This window comes from Physeter macrocephalus, chromosome 17 (genome assembly GCF_002837175.3).
Source record: "Physeter macrocephalus isolate SW-GA chromosome 17, ASM283717v5, whole genome shotgun sequence".
In the NCBI taxonomy this organism is placed as follows: domain Eukaryota; kingdom Metazoa; phylum Chordata; class Mammalia; order Artiodactyla; family Physeteridae; genus Physeter; species Physeter macrocephalus.
The window spans coordinates 34645411-34661318 of record NC_041230.1 but is presented as its reverse complement, the minus strand read 5'-3'; positions in this window follow the sequence as shown (position 1 = coordinate 34661318).

Here is a 15908-nt window from a genome sequence, read left to right as displayed (position 1 = left end):
TATATATATATATATATATATATATATATATACATAGAGAGGATATATATGTGTGTGTATGTGTGTGTGTAAATGCACATAGTATAGGAATAAATTCATTAATATGTTGTTAAGCTGTGGTATTAAGTTAACGTGGGAACCTGATTGACAGATTTGGAAGAAAAATCTCAATTAATCCTTCTATTGGCAAGGTACAGCCCTGAGTTAAAAGAAGCCCTCTATATGTTGCCATTGGATTGTGCGTAAACTATCACTATCTATTTCAAGTCAATAAGAATAAGAGCTACTATTCTTAGAGCATCCAAAATAGCATGAGCTATTGGCTATCACTGTATAGTTACTCAGAGATTTGTTTTTCTGAAGTGCCAGTATGGCCCAATTTTACCCACCCCTGATCCCATGCCCAAGTTCCTCTAGAAGAAATGTTTTTCATTTGTATTTTCCCCCAAGGAAAACAAACAAACTAATATTTTCATTTGTCTACCCAGTGTGATGATCAGAAAATTTTGAGCATTGGGAGATTCATACAGCACACATCTCAAAGACAAATCAAATTATCAGTGTGTGCTCTTTAATTTTTTTTTTCAGTACAGCCCTTGTATCTGGAAAACATGTGACAGGCACTCATATTTTAAATAGTAAGTCTGGGTCAACATACATTGAAAAGAATTACCAGTTACCAAGTTACCAAGCACCTTTCACTTCTGCCATCTTTCATATCTGCTTCGCATGAGTTCTCACACTTATGTCAGGAAAATACTTTTTGAATCTTATAGCAAATCATACTTCATATGTGAAATATATGATCCCTAGACAGAGAAAAAGAGAGCGAGAGAGAGAGGGAGAGAGAGAGAGAGAAAGAAGAGGTAGTTAAGGGGAAGCTACTATGTCTACTATATGTTGGTTATTTTTATCCATGTCTTTTAATTTCTTCTACACAATTTTTCATGAAGAGGTTAGGTTAGGTAATTATTTTTCTATTTAAACCAGGTTTGTGTCACCAAAGAGACATGCCAATTCTAATTTATATATTCCTATGTCGGTGAATTACCATGTTAAAAGAAAGCTAGTTTTGACATTTTGCAAGGGTCCTTCCCCAATAATACTCTCCAGTGAAAAAGCATTTTTGAGTTTGAATATTACTTTAAATTTGTAATTATTGTAATAAGATTACAGAATTAAATAAAACATAGAGGCTATTGTGTCCAACCTTTTATTCTTCAGCTGTGGAGAATTTCCCTTACAGAGATCACATTTCAAACATTACATATCTGCTGGCTATCAAAATTGAAACTCTAATCCTGGTCTTCCAGCTGCAAAGTACATTGCCCTGACCACTACAAATATTAATAATGCCTGTGTACCTACTGAGGGCAAGGTGGCATGCAGAATATGAGGGGCAGCCTTAGGCTATGACTAATGAGTCTCTTCACACTAACGGTGCAACTTGTGATCAAGATCTTGGCCCTCAGTTTTGCAAACTGAGAACCACTAATTATTCACATAGAGGCAATGCATCCCTAGACAAACTTTGAAAAACAATCTAACAAACTATGATGTTTCTGTGTTAATTTATAATGGGATATAAACTCTGGCAGAATCACCAGCTCTTTTCTCCTGTTTATTTAACTGCATGAATATTGACTACTTTCAGTGTTCAACGTGTAAAGGTGGACATTATGGGTAACAAACTTGAAGACCACACAGTCAAATCACAGTATAGATTTTAGAGCTACAGGGCAAAATAGGGGAAATAGCTCAAAAGATAGATCAGTCAGTGTTGGGGAGTCCTTGAATAGCAGAATGATAAATTACAACTTAATTTCTTTGGCAATTAGAAGATGTTGAAAGTTGTGGAGTAGGCAAATTATATGATTAGAGATGTATGTCAGGAAAATTGATTTTGCAAATATGTTATAGTTCCAAATATTGTTCTTTTCCTGCCTAAGATTGCTTTTCTCATATTCTCAGGGAATTGCCCCATTTTTCTTTAGGAAGCCACCCTGTCCCTAGTGATAAAAGTATTTTTACTGGATTGAAGAGAAAAAGAGGTAGTATTAGCTAGGGTTGTTTTGATGTTACTAATATTGTTAAGACTAGGGGGAACAAAATCTGCATGAGGGAGACGTTGATGGTTTTGATTCTTAGTAAATTAGTCAAGTGAAGAGCTAGAGGGAAAGAGGGAAATGGAGGATTAAAGTATGTCTCATTTTGATCTTGGGAAATGAGAAAATAGTGATGGTTTTGACATATGTAATGGTGTCTGATGGAAAAATTCATTTAGAAAACCAGGAGAATAAGATCCTTGCCCCTCCAAGTAGTTATGTGACCTTAAACAAGCCCTCTACCTTCCATATTCTTCAGATGTTTCATGGTAAAATGATGGAGTTGAACAAAATGATCTCTAATCCAGATCTAAGATCCATATTATAACTGAAATGACCATTTTTATTTTATCAGGGAGAATTCAATTTCTTGGATGGTTACTCATTATTTGAGATCCTTATGTGAGCATAAAGTTCATTTCATACACTAATACAGAACCAGATTCTAATTAAACCTTAGAACTCAGAAACATTTCATTAAGTTCAGTTTACGACAGCAACAACTCAGAATGACTATTTTATAATAGAGTAATAAATATACTACTGCATTGTTAGTATCTTATGATCTCTTACCCTTGATTTCTCTTCCTGCTGGGGCCCCCAGGCCCTTAGTGTAGACTAGAGAGGCCTCAATCCTGTGACTCTAGTCTGGGCTGATCAAGACCACTGCTTTAAAACTCTGAGGGCTAACTATACAGTAAACAGTCCTGATAATCTGGCCCTAATTGTAGAAACTTAATATCTCTGTCATATTTGAGACAAAGTCTAGCCCGATGAGTGTAGAGATAGGATCTCAGTCAAGTTCTCTGCACATAAATCTGTTTGATTCACCATCATATACACAGCACCAGGCAAAGTGCCTAGGACAAGTTAGAAGCTCACAGTTTCATTTATCAGATGAATTAATGCTGTGTCTTTGTGTTGATTACTTGTCCAGGGGGCAGACTGTGTTTTAAATGTGACTTCTTTGCTCTAATGGTATTGCTGCTGTTTTAATATTCTCCATTGAATTCTTTGATTTGCACAGACTCACTTTGTAGTACACTCCACAATGAGTGCTCTCAGCTCTTGTGGCCATGGATATTAATAGCCATATATGCTTCTATCTTGGCTTCTCTCCTTTAACATATTCTGCCCTAACTTATGTGTGGTTTTTGAGGGTTTTTTGTTGCTTTTTTACTTGTATGTTTTTGTTTGTTTTGTTTACTTTCTTCCCAGACACCCTTCAAGGCAAAACTCAAATTAATTTGACCTATGCAATTCTTCTCTTTGTTCTGCTTTTGAGCACACTTTTTCTTTTTTTTTTTTTTTTTGTCCAATGTGCCAAGTCCTGGGAATGGAAACTAGATAAGTCCCAGTTCTTACAGGACTAGAAATTCTCAACGCATTCACCTCTCACTCAGGTTGTAAATGAAATCATCAACAGCCTAGTCGAGTGTGGTGAAATTGAAGGAGTTCAGAAAAAGAGCCAGTTGACTAGCTTTTGATCACTTTTGAAAGTTTTACTTTTGTTGTGTTTGTTTTTTCCCCAGTTGTGAAATTAAGAGACTTGCTTAGATCTCTCTGGATTCCTTTTCACTTTTAATTTATATACCTAAAATATATTTCTTGATAAATTTTAAATTTTCATAGTAATGTTGGAGATAACATTTTTACTTTGTTTCATTTTTATTGAGAGGCTTAAAAAATCAGAGGGAAAAGTGCTCTTTCAGCCATTGACTGGGTAGCTATGATGCATATTTATGCCCTTCTGTCACAGATCAGTCCATGACATTTTAATAAGATGGAATTTTAAACTGTGTATAAAAACAACCAACTTACAGGCAAGCAGGACTTGCTTCAAGTCTTTGCTCCAATGTATACTGTATGACCTTGGACCCATACCTCTACCTTTCTAAGCTTTAGTTTATAAACACATTAATTCACAGTGTTACCTAATTCATCATTTATAGTGAGGTTAAATGAGGTGTTGAGTTTAACCCAGTATCAGGCACATGAAAATGCTTATTAAATCTAAATATAGTTAATCCTATAATTAGTAGACATATTCTTTCTAGTGTGCTTGCAAATTTATTCTGTAAGCATGAGGATACTCATGACCATCACTGGTGCTTTAATACTGAAATGCCTAAAAATCTATAGGCCCATTAATTAAGCCTTAGTAAATAGTAGTTTGTTCTTGGAAGACAGGATGTTTTTCTCAAATTTATGTCTCTCACTAACCCTAGCACAGGCTCCAGTGCATTATATGTGTCTTGTTTAATATCTGTTTATGACATCATCTTGTCACTGTACTATGACTAAAGGAATACATCATTTTTCTTTTAAACTCGATTTCCAGTGGCAAGCTTCAACAAATTCCACAACCCTTTACTTTAAAGTCTGGGGAGAGTAGTATAAATCACTATCCCAGGATGGAGTGTATGTGGCCTGCCTGTGTCTTGGCAGACTTATTAATAACAGCATTTTTTCCTATAGAGTCTCCACATAGCCTTAAAAGTTTTCAACAGAATCTTCCAGAAGGCCATTACCAATGCATGAGAGGGATTGAAACCTCTTTCACAATCTTGATCTAATTTTCTCATTATATTTATGTTGAAAGTGAGACCCAAGGAATTTAAGTGACTTTCCCATGAAAATCAAGATTTCTGGTTCCCTAGGTTTAGAATTATAAAATTGTGAAATTGTGGAGGGTGAGATATTAAAAGAAAGAGAAGTGGTATTTATTGATTACTTATGTTTTGTCAAGTCATATGTGTTATGTGAACTCACCTTCATGTCACTCTAATTATAAAATTTTTCTTTTTTATAGATGGGGATACATGTAGGAAGCAGTAGTGCTGAGATCTGAGCCTCAAATCATTAAAGCTGTTTTTTTCCTTTATAATTTTTCTCCTTCAATCACGTAATTAAAACCCCTCAATTGACAAATAAGTGCTTCATTCCCAGTGCCCTAGGTTAAATGGTTTGTTCAAGGTTATAAATGCATCAAGTCAGTGGCAGTGCTGGGTGCATTTCTCAGTAAGATAGTGTTCATTTGCCAAACACAGTTGAAGTCTTCATCCTGATGTTTTTTTCCACAAAAGGGGGACATAATACTTGGCCTCTACTGCAAATATTTACTTAAAATTAGAGGCGGGTTAAGTCAAGTTCCTGATAGATTGTCAAAAGAGTTTAGATTTGAAATCTCTTTATAGTAAGTTTACAGAGAATACTTCCAGTCACTTAATGCCTTTGGTGCTTCTTTTGATACCTCTGGAAATATGCTACATTAACTATGACATTTTATTCATTTTGTTCATATTCTTGGCTCAATTTGTCCAAAGCAGAATCTTTATTACAGTACATCTTAAAGAGGACAAGTCTTAGCAGACAGACTCCCTTATTAGGCAAACCAAGAGCACCACACACAATGTACACACCTGTGCCCACACACAGGCACACACACACACACACACACACACACACACACACTCCCCAAATAGGTCTGTGTTTCCTTTTGGAAAATGTTGTTTCAGTATAAAATGTATACTTTAAACACAGCTTCCCGTATTTAATTCATCTACCAACAAAGGGACACACTTTAAAGATAATGAACATCAATAGAGACTTCGCAAAATGTTTACCTAGTGAATGGTAAATCACTTTGAGCTCTGGTAATTCCTCCAGTACACTTCCTATAGGAATCCCAGCACAATTAAGGGCAGATGAGGACTACAGCAGATCAGTTAAGGTATTTCTTTGTCATTCTTACAATAATATTGAGTACTAAATGATATGAGATATATCTAGTAAACCTTTCTGAAACTTTTACCCCTGTCATTTGATATTTTGGTGGGTGATCTCTAGCCAATCCCCCAAACCAGGAGATTGCAAGTTCAACAATGGCATTAGGAGGCAGTTACACCTGGTGACAAATCATAGAAATTCTGAAGTCTGTCTACTAACACCAAATTCTACTCCTTCTACTTGTGAGGTTGTCATATAAGGCAAATAAGTTTACGCATCTAGCCTTTATTTCTTCATTCTTAAAGTTGGGATAATAATAATGCTTAAGGAATGTGGCATTTTCCGAATGAAATAAGATAATCTTTTAGAGCATGTGACATAATGCCTTTCAACAATAAAGGTTCAATAAATGATTCCTAATTGTACCGCAGGGCACTATCTCTAATGCTCAAAACAACTCCACGAGAGAGAAATCATTGTCCCCACTTTACAGATTTAAAAAACTGGGCCTCAAGGTGGTACTGTAATTGACAAACTATTAAGTGGTTAAATCAGTTCAGACTCTAAACTCCAGTCTATTCAGTTCCAAAGCTTATGTGTTTTCCACCCCACCAAGCATGACATTACTATAACATTCAAGAAGTGGTCATAGGAGGTAAATGAACCTGTTAGCAAGGCATCATTAGAAAGAACAGCTCAATTTCAACCCTGCCAAAACTCTGACCGTTGTGTTTGGCAGACACGCTTCAGCTTCCAGATGGATAATTTTGAGCCAAGCCACTAATCAGGTCAGTAGGTCAACCCAGAGGAAGTGTTTGCGGCTAATGTATCCTGGCAGGTCTGTCAAAATGTGGTCATGCTCAAAATCTCATGCTCTACAGGGCATTTCAAGGGCCTTTCAGAGCAGAGGCAAATGATAGAAAATGCCTGTCTTCAAAACCTCTCATTCTAAGGCCACTTTCTTCATGCTTTGTGGAAAAGAACTGCAGGCATCAACCATATATTTGCACAAACCTTGAAGAGATAAGGCCCTGCCTCCTAAAGAACATTTTGGAGGATAGGTGTTCTTGCCATTTTGAGGCAAAGTGCACATAGGGATTTTACTCTGTAGAGTAATATAAAGCATGCCCATTATAGAGAGACAGTACAGAGGGAGAAAATAGCATGTATTTAGGACAGGGGCCAATATGGTGCTATTCCTGGCTCTTGTCACTTGTGACCTTGGGCCAGTTGCTTAACTCTCCTGAATTTCATATCATATGTAGCAATGATGGAACAATGCATACAGCATGGAGTTGCTGTGAGTAACCTAGAGAAAAAAAGTTTAAAGCAATCGACACAGTTGGCATCACACAACTTCATTTCATCTGCTTTCTCTTCATCATCTTGCAATTAAACTACTATACTCTGACATCTTAAAGATCTTCATACGATCATATATTCTACACAATGTACTGCAGCTGATTTTCTGAAACTGTACCGACGGGGTCTATAGGTGTCAGGAACACAGCAATGTATTGATTTGACTGTAAATTAATGGTTACCAAAACCAAATGGATCCTCAACAATCTAGCAATGTTGCTTTGTTTACCTTCCTCTTATCTTACTTCTTTCTCATTCTCCATAACTATTTTAAAACTTTTCCACTATCCTCAAAGGTCTAGTGTCTCCTTCTCCATCCCACTCTCCCTTCACCTTAAACATATGACCCAAAAGATGCCCTGAAAAATGTCTCTTAGTATCTGCACTTTTTTGGCAGCAAATATAAATATACTAAGAATTATTTACTGAACACAGTTTTTCTAAAAACAAATTTCAAGGGCGTACCACAGCTTCTGCAATGGAGTAGATGTTCAAGACATATATGCTAAGTGAATGAACAATGGTACATATATACAATGGAATAGTACTCAGCCATAAAAAGGAATGAAATGGGGTCATTTATAGAGATGGGGATGGACCTAGAGTCTGTCATACAAAGGGAAGCAAGCCAGAAAGAGAAAAACAAATATCGTATATTAACGCATATATGTGGAATCTAGAAAAATGGTACAGATGAACCTAATTGTAGGGCAGGAATAGAGATGTAAACATAGAAAACAGACATGTGGACGCAGGAGGGGAAGGGGAGGGTGGGACAAATAGGGAGATTAAGTTTGATATAAATGCACTACCATGTGTAAAATAGATAGCTAGTGGGAACCTGCTGTACAGCACAGGGAGCTCAGCTCGGTGCTCGCTGATGACCTAGATCGGGGGAGAGAGGGGGAGGGAGATCGAAGAGGGAGGGGATATATAAGTATACATATAGCTGATTCACTTCATTGTACAGCAGAAACTAACACAAAATTGTAAGGCAGTTTTACTCCAATTTAAAAAAAAAGTTTCAGGAGATTGCTTCAAGATGGCAGAATAGAAGGACGTGTGCTCACTTCCTCTTGTGAGAGCACCGGAATCACAACTAACTGCTGAACGGTATTCAGCAGGAAGACACTGGAACTCACCAAAAAATATACCCCACATCCAAAGAAAAAGGAGAAGCTTCAATGAGACGGTAACAGGGCGCAATCACAGTAAAATCAAATCCCATATCTGTTGGGTGGGTGACTCACAAACTGGAGGACAATTATACCACAGAAGTCCACCCACTGGAGTGAAGGTTCTGAGCCCCACATCAGGCTTCCCAACCTGGGGTTCCAGCAATGGGAGGAGGAATTCCTACAGAATCAGACTTTGAAGGCTAGTGGGATTTGATTGCAGGAATTCAACAGTACTGGGGGAAACAGAGACTCCCCTACTGAAGTGCACACAGAAAGTAATGTGCACATCAGGACCCAGGGGGAAGAAGCAGTGACCCCATAGGAGACTGAACAAGACATACCTGCTAGTGTTGGAGGGTCTCCTTCAGAGGTGGGGGGGTGGCTGGAGTCCCCCCCATTAGCCCCACAAAAGAGCCTGTAGGTGCCAGTGCTGGGTCACCTCAAGCCAGACAACCAACAGGGAGGGAACTCAGCCCCACCTATCACCAGACAAGTGGATTAAACTTTTACTGAGCTCTGCCCACCAGAGCAACACCCAGAACCACCCACCACAAGACCCTCCCATCAGGTACCTGGGACAAGCATCTGAGATAGCCTCATCGACCAGAGGGCAGACAGCAGAAGCAAGAAGAACTACAATCCCACAGCCTGTGGAAAGAAAACCACATTCACAGAAAGAAAGACAAAATGAAAAGGCAGAGGGCTATGTAACAGATGAAGGAACAAGATAAAACCCCAGAAAAACAACTAAATGAAGTGGAGATAGGCAACCTTCCAGAAAAAGAATAATGATAGTGAGGATGATCCAGGACCAAGGAAAAAGAATGGAGGCAAAGATTGAGAAGATGCAAGAAATGTTTAACAAAGACCTAGAAGAATTAAAGAACAAACAAATAGAGAAGAACAATAAAATAACTGAAATGAAAACTACAATAGAAGGAATCAATAGCAGAATAACTGAAGCAGAAGAACAGATAAGTGACCTGGAAGACAGAATGGTGGAATTCACTGCTGCAGGACAGAATGAAGAAAAAAGAATGAAAAGAAATGAAGACAGACTAAGAGACCTCTGGGACAACATAAAATGCACCAACATTTGCATTATAGGAGTCCCAGAAGGAGAAGAGAGAGAGAAAGGACCCAAGAAAATATTTGGAAAGATTATAGTTGAAAACTTCCCTAACACGGGGAGGGAAATAGCCACCCAAGTCCAGGAAGTTCAGAGAGTCCCAGGCAAGATAAACCCAAGGAGAAACATGCTGAGACGCATAGTAATCAAACTGACAAAAATTAAGGACAAAGAAAAATTATTAAAAGCAACAAGGAAAAAATGCCAAATAACATACAAGGGAACTCCCATAAGGTTAACAACTGACTTCTCAGCAGAAACTCTACAAGCTAGAAGGGAGTGGCACAATATATTTAAAGTGATGAAAGGGAAGAACCTACAACCAAGATTACTCTACCCAGCAAGGATCTCATTCAGATTCGATGGAGAAATCAAAAGCTTTACGTACAAGCAAAAGCTAAGAGGATTCAGCAGCACCAGCTCTGCTCTACAACAAATGCTAAAGGAACTTCTCTAAGTGGGAAACACAAAAGAAAAAAATCTACAAAAACAAACCCAAAGCAATTAAGAAAATGGTAATAGGAACATACATGTCGATCATTACCTTAAATGTGAATGGATTAAATGCTCCAACCAAAAGACATGGTCTCACTGAATGGATACAAAAACAAGATCCATATTTATGCTATCTACAAGCGACCCAATTCAGACCTAGGGACACACACAGACTGAAAGTGAGGGGATGGAAAAAGATATTCCATGCAAATGGAAATTTAAAAAAAGCTGGATTAGCAATACTCATATCAGATAAAATAGCTTTAAAGAAAGAATGTTACAAGAGACAAGGAAGGACACTATATAGTGATCAAGGGATCAATCCAAGAAAAAGAAATAAAAATTATAAATATATATGCACCCCAAATAGGAGCACCTCAATACATAAGGCAAATGCTAACAACTATAAAAGAGGAAATTGACAATAACACAATATTATTGGGGGACTTAACACTTCACATACACCAGTGGACAGATCATACAGACAGAAAATTAATGAGGAAACACAAGCTTTAAATGACACAATAGACCAGATAGATTTAATTGATATTTAGAGGACATTCCATCCAAAAACAGCACATTACACTTTCTTCTCAAGTGCACATGGCGCATTCTCCAGGATAGATCACATCCTGGGTCACAAATAAAGCCTTGGTAAATTTAAGAAAATTGAAATCATACCAAGCATCTCTTCCTACCACATGCTATGAGATTAGAAATAAATTACAGGGAAGAAAATGTAAAAAACTAAAACACATGGAGGCTAAAAAAATACATTACTAAATAACCAAGAGATAACTGAAGAAATCAAAGAGGAAATCAAAAAATAGCTAAAGGTAAATGACAACAAAAACACGATGATCTAAAACCTATGGGATGCAGCAAAAGCGGTTCTAAGGAGGAATTTTACAGCAATACAGTCCTACCTCAAGAAACAAGAAATATCTCAAATAAACAATCTAACCTTACACCTAAAGGAACTAGAGAAAGAAGAAAAAACAAAACCCAAAGTTAGTAGAAGGAAAGAAATCATAAAGATCAGAGCAGAAATAAATGAAACAAAAAAACAATAGCAAAGATCAGTAAAACTAAAAGCTGGTTCTTTGAGAAGATAAACAAAATTGATAAACTTTAGACAGACTCTCAAGAAAGAGAGGGAGAGCACTCAAATAAATAAAATTAGAAATGAAAAGGAGAAGTTACAATGGATGCCACAGCAATACAAAGCATCGTGAGAGACTACTACAAGCAACTCTAGCCAATAAACTGGACAACCTGGAAGAAATGGAAAATTCTTAGAAAGGTATAACCTTCCAAGACTGAACCAGGAAGTAATAGAAAATAGGAACAGACCAATCACAAGTAATGAAATTGAAACTGTGGTTAAAAATCTTCCAACAATCAAAAGTCCAGGACCAGATGGCTTCACAGGTGAATTCTATGAAACATTTAGAGAAGAGCTAACACCCATCCTTCTCAAACTCTTCCAAAAAATTGTAGGGGAACGAACAGTCCCAAACTCATTCTACAAGGCCACTATCACCCTGATACCAAAACCAGGCAAACATACTACAGAAAAAGAAAATTACAGACCAATATCACTGATGACTATAGATGCAAAAATCCTCAACAACATACTAGCAAACAGAATCTGGCAACACATTAGAAGGATCATACACCATGATTAAGTGGGATTTATCCCAGGGATGCAAGGATTCTTCAATATATGCAAATTAATCAATGTGATACAACATATTAACAAATTGAAGGATAAAAACCATATGATAATCTCAATAGATGCAGAAAAAGCTTTTGAGAAAATTCAGCACCCATTTATGATAAAAACTCTCCAGAAAGTGGGCCTAGAGGGAACGTACCGCAGCCTAATAAAGGCTATATATGACAATCCCACAGCAAGCATCATTCTCAATGATGACAAACTGAAAGCGTTTCCTCTAAGATAAGGAACAAAACAAGGATGTACACTCTCACCACTCTTATTCAACATAGTTTTGGAAGTCCTAGCACAGCAATCAGAGAAGAAAAAGAAATAAAAGGAATACAAATTGGAAAAGAAGTAAAACCGTCACTGTTTGCGGATGACATGATACTATACATAGATAATCCTAAAGATGCCACCAGAAAACTACTAGAGCTTATCAAGGAATTTGGTAAAGTTGCAGGATACAAAATTAATATACAGAAATCTCTTGCATTCCTATACACTAACAACGAAAGATCAGAAAGAGAAATAAGGAAACAATCCCATTCGCTATTGCAACAAAAATAATAAAATACCTAGGAATAAACCTACCTAAGGAGGTAAAAGACCTATACTCAGAAAACTATAAGACACTGATGAAAGAAATCAAACATGACACAAACAGATCAAGAGACCTACCATGTTCTTGGATTGGAAGAATTAATATTGTGAAAATGACTATACTACCCAAAGCAATCTACAGATTCAGTGCAATCCCTGTGAAATTATCAGGGGCAGTTCTTACAGAACTAGAACAAAAAATCTTAAAATTTGTATGAAGACACAGGATATCCCTAGTAGCAAAGCAATCTTGAGGGAAAAAATGGAGCTGGAAGAATCAGACTCCCTGACTTCAGACTCTACTACAAGGCTACGGTAATCAAGAAAGTATGGTACTGGAACAAAAACAGAAATATAGATCAATGGAAAAGGATAGAAAGCCCAGAGATAAACCCATGTACCTATGGTCAATTAATCTATGACAAAGGAGGCAAGGATATACAATGGAGAAAAGACAGTCTCTTCAGTAAGTGGTGCTGGGGAAACTGGACAGCTACATGTAAAAGAATGAAATTAGAACACTCCCTTACACCATACACAAAAATAAACTCAAAATGGATTAAAGACCTAAATGTAAGACCAGACACTACCGAACTCTTCGAGGAAAACATAGAAAGAACACTCTTTGACATAAATCACAGCAATATCTTTTTTATCCACCTCCTAGAGTAATGGAAATAAAAACAAAAATAAACAAAATGGCATCTAATGAAACTCTAAACCTTTTGCACAGCAAAGGAGACTATAAACAAAGCAAAAAAGACAACCCTCAGAATGGGAGAAAATATTTGCAAATGAATCAACAGACAAAGGATTAATCTCCAAAATATATAAACAGCACACGCAGCTCAATATTAAAAAAAACAACAAACCAATCAAAAAATGGGCAGAAGACCTAGATAGGCCTTTCTCCAAAGAAGACATACAGATGGCCAAGAGGCACATGAAAAGATGCTCAACAACACTAATTATTAGAGAAATGCAAATGAACACTACAATGAGGTACCACCTCACCCCGGTTAGAATGGGCATTATCAGAAAATCTACAAACCACAAATGCTGATGAGGATGTGGAGAAAAGGTAACCCTCCTATACTGTTGGTGGGAATGTAAATCGATACAGCTACTCTGGAGAACAGTATGGAGGGTCCTTAAAAAACTAAAAATAGAATTATCATATGACCCAGCAATCCCACGACTGGGCATATACACAGAGAACAACATAATTCAAAAAGACACATGCACCCCAATGTTCACTGCAGCACTATTTTCAATAACCAGGTCATGGAAGCAACCTAAATGCCCATCAAAAGACAAATGGATAAAGAAGATGTGCTACATATATACAATGAAATATTACTCAGCCATAAAAGGAATGAAATTGGGTCATTTCCAGAGACGTGGACGTACCTAGAGACCGTCCTACAGAGTGAAGTAAGTCAGAAAGAGAAAAATACATATCGTATATTAACGCATATATGTGAAATCTAGAAAAATGGTACAGATGAACCGGTTTTCAAGGCAGAAATCGAGACACTGATGTAGAGAACAAAAATATGCACAGAAATGGGGGAAAGTGGGGTGTGGCATGGTGGTGGTGGGATGAATGGGGAGATTGGAATTGGCATACATACATTATAATATGTATAAAATAGATAACTAATAAGAGCCTGCTCTATAAAAAATAAATTAATTGAAAAAAAGTAATTCATGAGCTCCAAATTTAAAAAAATAAATATAATAAAATTAATTAGTATTAAAAAGTTTCACATATAATGAGCTAGATGGATTGAAACAACAGGAAGTTTTAAATTTGTATTGAGAATCACACCTCCTTATAATGTCTGTTCTTTACACAATATGGGATATATTAGTTCTATGATAATTCCTAACTATTCTGTGATGTAGGCAGGTCAGAGATTTTGATCTCAGGTAAATGACAGTTCAGAGACCTTAGATAACTTTTCATAGAGAATTAATCAGCTGGGATTAAGATCTTCCTTTCCCGATTAATTTTTTCTTTTCTGTATACTACATGGTATTACATATGCCTATCTTGAAGAACAATGCCTATACTCAGAAAGCCCAGAGCTGTCCAAGACTTAATGCTTAATTTAATATTTATAGATAGCAAAGATCTGATCCATGTATGCTGTGTTCTGGGTTTGTTCAGTCTAACAGGTATGCCAGTAGTGCTCACCTTTCATTGTTCAATGCTCAATGATTTGGAAATGACTTCTCTTAAAGCAGGTATCATCATACTGTCCTGGATACTCTATCATTTGGGTATACTGCTGTTAGTCCCACAACTAGTAGACTTGTCTGGGACTGAAGGCCTATTCAAGTAGACTTTGGATAATATTTCCTAGATAGTAACTGTTATCTCGTTCTCTTCTCCATGGTACTTTCTTTGTTTATAGTTATGGGCTTTCCTAAATTGGAAAGATTCCCTAAAAAGAGTGCTTAGTTTGTTTTCAGTGGTTTTAATGTCAACCACATTCTTCTCTACTACTTGTGTTTTCGTAACATCAGGGGAAATTAAAATGTGATCTTTTTACACAAGAAAATATTGTTGCATTTGGCAGCAGCAATATTATAGGAAAAGGTGAGATTTAGAGAGCCTGCAACTTTTTGCTCTATGACCTTAAGATGAGTCTTATAATCTCTGTCTGTGAAGTATGGCTAGTAATTACCTATCTCACCTGATTATTGTGGGTGTGTAAGAAGGCAGTGTATATGAAAGTGATGAAGATAGTTATGTTATGCTCATTACTATCTTAAATTTACTAATTCCTATTGAGTATATTTCTCTATTCTTCTATCTCCAGCTAGTTATTTGTATGCAAAAATGAATGTTTTATTCCTAAGAATGAAAAGATCTTAAAAGTACCTGAAAGTTTAGAAAATTGAGCCAGAAATAATTTAAGAAATGGAGACTTTTTAATCAATACCTTCAACTTTTACAACACACACACACACACACACTCACACGCACTCACCATTGCAATTTTGTCACATTCTTCTCTTTAATTTGGTTTGTATTCCTAAGTGTACAGTGTGAAATCTGCAGAAGGTTTGATCACGCTAACTACAGAATTGTACAAACACAGTGCCATTCAGATGAAAGAAAGAAGGGGACAGAAAAGAGAAATAGCATTATTTATATCTGTTCTGTGCCACTTAGTAATTCAAAGAAAGCCAAAACAAACAAAAAAGAAATCTTTACCATAGGCATTTCCCTGTTACTTCAGAAGTAGAGACTGTGGAAGCTTATCAAGCTTAAGTAAGCAGGCAAAGAGCATGCAGCTATTAAATTGTGGTTTCAGAATTCAAAGTAACTCACATCAGACTGAATTCCAACCTTTTTATTTGCATGATGCATGATAAATCCTACTAACATTTTCTAATTTATTTAGCTTTTACCCACAGGGAGAGGCATTATCGAGTGTTAAATATGAAATGTGCACAGTAACCCTTCTCCAGCTACTCCCCTTTCTTTTTTGTCCTCCACAGGTCTCCAATTTCTTGCTTCCCTTACTTTAAAAGCCCACTTATCTTGACTTTCTTTTTTTTTTTTTTTTTTTTTT